Genomic DNA, 6,627 nt, shown 5'->3' with positions numbered 1-6,627 from the left:
AGTTGAAAGTCCATTCAGGAGCTGCTGCTTCAGGAGGCTCTCATATGCTGACATCTGGTCCCCTGGGAAGTTACATGGTTTAGGGATGCCACTGTGGTCATCAAACACTTGTTGCAGGCGGTGGACATAGTCTACAGGGGTCTCATCAGCTTTCTGGGTGCAGGCGTTGACCTTGGAGAGATCGCTGTGGAGAGGGAAAGCTTCTTTGATGCTTGTAACGAGGCCTTCCATCCATCGTCTGTATGCGACATCCTGTGCATTTCTGCCATCACCATCTGCAGCAGTCTGCCAGTCAATGGTGGAGGGCTGGACGTGGTCAGTGAAGTGTCGTCTGATCTTAGCAAAGTCTGCTCCGGACAGCTTCCTCATCATAACACGGCCCATTTCACTGGAAGTTGGTGTAAAGTCTCTGATAAAGGCCATCACTGCGTCACCGAGGACTTGACCTCCCTGTGTGGCTTTAGGGAGGTGTTCAGCTGCTTGGAGCAGGTCGGCTACAGTCCACGGGCGGTAGACATAACCAGCTGCGCCTTCATGTCCCATCACTTGGACCATTGGGAGTGTGAATGTTTCTCCTCCCCTGCCGGTGTCATCCTTCCTGTCGTGGGACCTAGTGTGGTCAGCGATTGGGGAGAAGGCAGGCTGTGGGAGTGGGTTGTTGGGGTCCCACAGAGCTAGCCTTGGGCCTGGGTGTGGAGTCAAAGTCGGAGGCAGCTGTGGTGATTGTGGGTCTCTGGCGCTGCTGGGGGCATTGCTGGTTGGTGGTGATGTCACTGGAGGGGTTGGAGGAGGCTGTCTTTGAGGGGAGGCGGCGTCAGCAGGCGGGTTGTAGGGGGGGGGCAGATCGAGGAGAGTGTCGCTGCTCAGAGGCCCGCCACCATGACCTGTTCAGAGAAGGATACAGAGAAGACTTGGATTTAATCTTTGATTTTGCAACTTTATCTGTTTGTGATCCCTCTTCAGCTTTTAACAGTGTCATGGTTTTAAAGCCCTGCTTTCTTTCCCTGTGCTCACATTCATCCTCCCACACATTCAGACATTCCACATTTCTCAAGTTCTTTGATTTTTTCAGTTTTAACTTTGCCTTTTTTCATCAACTCATCTTTTTCTGTCTGTAAATTTGTTCGTAATTGTTCCAACTGATTTTTGCTCAGGGATCCCCCTTTGGGGAACCCGTATTTTTCTATCCAATATGGCAAGCATTCACAACATTCAGGGCCGTATTTCTTTTTCATTTGTTGTATTATCGGACTGTTTGGATCACATTGTTCAGCTTTACTGCCTCGGGAACCCATTGTTTACTCATTCAATTTAATTCAATTTATTTTATTTTATTCAGTTTCTGTTATTTTATTTAATTCAATTTATTTTATTCAGTTTCTGTTATTTTATTTATTTATCTAGTTTTTATTTTATTTTTCAAACTACTTTTGTTATATCTCACAGGACTTTAACCTGGTCTTAATATAACTTTATATCTCACAGGACTTTAACCTGGTCTTTGATATAAAATGTATCTGTTATATCTCACAGGATTTTTTAACCTGGTCTTAATATAACCTTATATCTCACAGGATTTTAACCTGGTCTTAATATAACCTTATATCTCACAGGATTTTAACCTGGTCTTAATATAAAATCACACCCGGCTACTTCACAGGATTTCAACCTGGTCTCAGTAGGAGTAAATCTTAGACTGCAGTAAATTGTTTTAGTGAACGGGAAGTACACCAGACCAATTCTAAATGCTTTACTCCAAAGACTCAGAAATACTACGTTACCAATGTCATTCAATTCATAATTACTGCCAAAATTATCAGAATTAGTAATCATACAATTTTTAGAAAATGGAAATTCAACATCTCACCAAAATCAGGAGAGTGTAGGTTCGGTCGGGGATCGCGCCGGAGTCAGTCAGTCGACCCCAGGACGTCGGTCCTCCCTTCTCTGAATTTTGACTGGAAGTTAGAGGATGATCCTGAAGATCAGGTGGTCACCCCCGACGTCCCGACGATTCCGACGGACTCTCGGGCGATCCCACTCCTGACACCAAGTTGTAGTGGCAAAAATCGTTATAAGGAGGAAAGATCACTGAGTCGTTGGAGTATAAGCAAAAAAGGTTTATTCTAATTGCAATTAGGAGAGCATAAGGTACAGTCAAAAAGGTCTGCACAGAGTGAATCTGCAGACAAAGAAAGCTAACAGTTTTTATAGAGTTACAATGAGTGTGTGTGTATTGGTTAAGGAGGAACAGCCTTACGACCTTGAGGACTTGAGATAGCAGGCATCCTACGCAAGAACAAGAAGCAACTGTGACCTGTTATCTTACAGGATGAAAAGGGCGGATTGTATTCGCATGAAAATGATATAAAATTAATTGAAAGAGATATAAAGTTATGTGAAAATGTTCAGAGAGTTATGTGAAAAGGCATACGCATGGCACTTTGTCATAACATCCGTCAGCAAGAAACACTTTTACATTGTTTGTCATTTTCATCAGTCCCAAGTGAGGCTGATCATTGCTGAGTGTAGCTTTGATCTGAGAAACATAATTTACATTTTACCTTAATCATCCAAACTAATAAAATATTGACCGGTGTTCAGCGGACACAATCATGTTCTGGGATATTAAATAATTAATTTATCACCAGGATCGTCTACTACGACGGCGTATTAGGGTCATGTATGGAAAAAATAAATAAATAGGGACCCAGGGGAGAGGGACCCAGCCACCATGGCATGCTTAAAAACACATAACATGAGGTGATGGTACTACATCACCACCACATTTCATTGATTTCTACCCGCGGGATGTCTCCGCTTCTCCATCACTCACTCTGTTTTGGGTGTTTTATCACAGTGATTTTTTATGAGTGATTCGACTGACGCTCCCCTCCTCCTCGCGTTCACACGGAGCGCTGTCTTTCAGACCTCTTCTGCTCCCTGTTGACAGTTACAGTACGTAACGTCCGTCTAAACTTTTTTCACAGCAGCAGGTTTTTTTCCCCAGCCTTCATTCCTCACGGGCATTCTCATGTGATGCGTCTTTACGCGTGCCATGGAGCCGGGTTTATGGAATCTTTATTCATCTTTGAAGTGTGTGTGTGCTTGCATTTGTGACACCGGACGGACCCAGTGAGGCACGGACCAGTATTACCCCCCTCCCCCGGGTCCGTATTTTTTTTTCATACTTGGCCCTAATATGCCGTCCTAATAAAATAATAATAAATAAATAATATAAAGGCATCCTCGTGCCCCTGAGCTGGACACAGTTCAATACACAATGGAGGTTGTTATTCATGTGCAGGTGTTTTGTTAAACAGAGAAAATGACGCCTGTCTGTCCATTGAAAGTGTGTGTATGTGTGTGGCACCGGACGGACCCAGTGAGGCATGGACCAGTATTACCCCCCTCCCCCGGGTCCGTATTTTTTTTTTTCATACTTGGCCCTAATAGTTGTCCTAATACAGCAGCAAATAATAATTAATAAATTATATAAAGGCATTCCCGTGCCCCTGAGCTGGACACAGTTCACAGTATAAATACACAATGGAGGTTGTTATTCATGTGCAGGTGTTTGTTAAACAGAGAAAACACTTATTATTATTATTATTATTATTATTATTAGTGCATGTCTCCAGCTGTGATCTGCTGCCGCCGTCATTAGAAACGGACGTCGCTTCACGTGGCGCTTCGGAGGGAAGGACGTCCCATGTCTCTTAAATCGTTTCCCCCATAGACATATACAGTCTATGATAGACATATATACATAGACTCCGCATTGAGCAGGTTGGTCCGTTGCTGCAATACGTCAGCGCGTCCGCCATATTGGATGTGGCAGATCTGACTGTAAACTAATGAAAGGAAACGGACTGAACTTCATAAAGCGCCTTTCTACAAAGTGCTTTAAGTTAATGCCTCTTATTCACCCATTCACACACACACACACACACACACACACGCACACACACACACACACACACACACACACACACACACTAATATATCTGGGAAACAAATAGGTACCAAAAACAAAGTATGTAACTTTTAAAGTGATGATTATCAATGTTTACTCCTTATGTTTAGGGTGACCAAGCGTCCTCTTTTGCCCGGACATATCCACTTTTTATGTCCTGTCCGGGGCGTCCGGCCGGGTTTTATAAATTCACGAGAATGTCCGGTGTTCAATGTTTTTCATAGGACCAGTACACGTGCACGTAAATTGACCGGCGCTTTGCACACAACTTTGCGAGACGTAATTACCAAGAGGCTGCCTTGTGAGTGAGTCAGCGCCGCGCACACACACAGAGAGAGACAGAGGGCAGATCGAACAGCGGAGCAACATTACATATTGAAATTTAATATTTAATCTGTGTCTATAATAACCAGATCCTGAAATGTAGATGTGACATGAGGGTTTTCTGAATAAAGAGCACTAACGTTTACATTTAACTGATTTGATTAATCGTTTTTATATTCACATTGATGAACATATATACAGTATATCTACACAGGGGGCATTGATGAGAATACATATCTATACAGCTATACAATTGCAGTCAATTTATTTTTATTTATTATTATTATTATTATTATTATTATATGTACTGTTGCTGACATTACTATTATTATTATTACTATATACTGTAATATACTACTATTATTATTATACCGGCCTTATTTATTATTATTACTATTACTATTATTATATATTTGTATATCATATATCATACTATATATTATATATCATACTATTTTATTTATAATTATTTTATTTTATATTTTTACTATTTATTATTACATATATTTTATATTATATACTGTACTATTATTATAATTATATACCGTCTAGTCACTATAGCATTGCTGCCATCATATCATCAGTATAATTATAATTACCATCATTTTGCCATCCTACCAACTGATCTGCTTTTTTAACTTCTTAAGTGTCCTTGTTCTATCCAGTGTTTTTTCTATTGTTGTTTTTTATTTATGCTACCTCAGTATTTTATTTTACTTGAATACCGGACTGCTGTGACAACCGAATTTCCCTTTGGGGATGAATAAAGTAATCTATCTTATTAGTATTGTACGCGGGACTTCATAGTATTAGCCAAAATCAGCAAATTCTGTTCGTAAAATGACGTTATAATAGCCAGATACAATCAAAAGTATTTTTTTATGGCCATGCGATCGGGTTTGTACTGTAAATCTGTTGGTACATTTCCATGCAGCACATGAATGAGGCATCTTCTCGCTGTCTCCGCTTCTCCACTTTGCCACATCCAAGATGGCGGCGACGTCGACGTACGCTTCAGCACTCAATGCGGAGTCTACGGCTGCATCCCATGTCGTCTATTTCGCATCCATGCGTCCCTCACTTGCGCCGTTCACTTGCGTCTTAGTCTCGCCCACCAGGGATGCATGGAGAGACGCAAGTGAGGGAAGCGAGGAGAGGGGAAACTATTTAAGAGACATGGGACGTCCTTCCCTCCGAAGCGTCACGTGAAGCGACGTCCGTTTCTAATGACGGCGGCAGCGGATCACAGCTGGATCAGCTGTCAGTCGCTTTAACAGCTGGAGACATGCACTAATAATAATAATAAGAATAATAATAATAAGTGTTTTCTCTGTTTAACAAACACCTGCACATGAATAACAACCTCCATTGTGTATTTATACTGTGAACTGTGTCCAGCTCAGGGGCACGGGAATGCCTTTATATAATTTATTAATTATTATTTGCTGCTGTATTAGGACAACTATTAGGGCCAAGTATGAAAAAAAAAATACGGACCCGGGGGAGGGGGGTAATACTGGTCCATGCCTCACTGGGTCCGTCCGGTGCCACACACATACACACACAGACACACACTATCAGGGGTATGAGGGGCATTTTATGCCAGCACACTATACTAAAACACGTGTACAGCGCCTATGCGATGACATCAAACGTCTAACGTGCGCGTGTAAATTCCATTCACTTTCAATGGACAGACAGGCGTCATGTAGGCGTCACGCAGACGCTGTACACGCGTTGTTGCGCATACGCCTACGTGACGGCTGCGTGACGGGTGAACTACGCCTCAAATACGTGACATGAAGACCCGCGTGACTGTTAAGTACAATTCTACATAGGCGTACAAACACGCGTATTGCGAGTACACCAGATAACATGGGTGACGGGTGAAAAGTGCCACTAGCGAACGTAGCGGACGCCTGTGTGTGTGTGTAACGCGTGTACGCCTATAACAGTTCAGCTGTTACACAGAGTCTCATCTTCATATGGTATTGTTTATAAGAAAGCAGAACTTATAGATGAACTCCAAGCCCCCACAGAGCTGTCAGGATATTTCTATTATTTTCAGGCCCATTTTTATTTTCTTGTTAACGAAATCTCTCTCTCTCTCTCTCTCTCTCTCTCTCTCTCGGTTTGAATGATATCTAATTGATATTTAATGATAGCAAGGGTAAAAAAGGGATAATTAAAATAATTTCAGCTACTTAAAAAATAGTAGGCTAATAGTCAAGTGCGACGCTCACAGCCAGTTCCCAGCTTCGTGCGCGGACATACAGTTCATTACGCACCAGCTGTAATAAGTTAGGTTTACCTGCCTGCAGACACCG

This window comes from Centropristis striata, chromosome 19, assembly GCF_030273125.1.
Source record: "Centropristis striata isolate RG_2023a ecotype Rhode Island chromosome 19, C.striata_1.0, whole genome shotgun sequence".
In the NCBI taxonomy this organism is placed as follows: Eukaryota; Metazoa; Chordata; class Actinopteri; order Perciformes; family Serranidae; genus Centropristis; species Centropristis striata.
This window is presented reverse-complemented; position numbering follows the sequence as displayed.